The 571-nt window shown below is 39.4% G+C and overlaps 1 pseudogene; it reads right to left on the reverse strand.

Annotated features, from left to right (window-relative positions):
• Window positions 1-130: 130 nt before the first annotated feature.
• LOC102859329 lies at window positions 131-571 on the reverse strand (annotated as a pseudogene).

The raw sequence follows: 571 nt of genomic DNA on the forward strand, positions 1-571 counted from the left end.
GGTTTATCACATATTTATTAAAGACATCATTTATGGTTTGTAAAAAAGATTGCCCTGATATACACAAATATTTGATAATGTGAATTAAAACACTACCCTCAACCCCCTCAGGTCCAAATCAGCATTCAACCTAGATTGGCTTGATCTTGAAATGTAATCCAATAAGACTGAATACCAAACACTTCAGGTCCTGGGCAAGGTAGTAAAATACTCGTAAGCCTTCTGGATCCTTGGACTGATTAACATCAATAAGGGAACCAATTTTTGATGTTGTGAAAGAAATGTGTTCATCTCCAATGACAATTTCAAGCTCCTGCCGGCCTACTCGGTCAGGAAGAGGCCATAAGGCATCATCCTCTTTGATAATTTCACTGTCATCAATTATCCTCTTCAGTTCTTCCATCACACTTTTATGTACATAAGCCTCTTTTCTGATCATGACATCATTTTTTTAATTGCTGTTGTTGGCATATCTCAATTTCCCATCGGGTCGGAACTCGAACTCCAAGAATTCGTGGCCGAACTTGCCCTTGTGACCGACGTAGTAACGCAGGTAAAAGTCGCTCTCCAT

The sequence above is a fragment of the Elephantulus edwardii genome, unplaced genomic scaffold (assembly GCF_000299155.1).
Source record: "Elephantulus edwardii isolate Elephantulus edwardi_28Jun2011 unplaced genomic scaffold, EleEdw1.0 scaffold00133, whole genome shotgun sequence".
In the NCBI taxonomy this organism is placed as follows: Eukaryota; Metazoa; Chordata; class Mammalia; order Macroscelidea; family Macroscelididae; genus Elephantulus; species Elephantulus edwardii.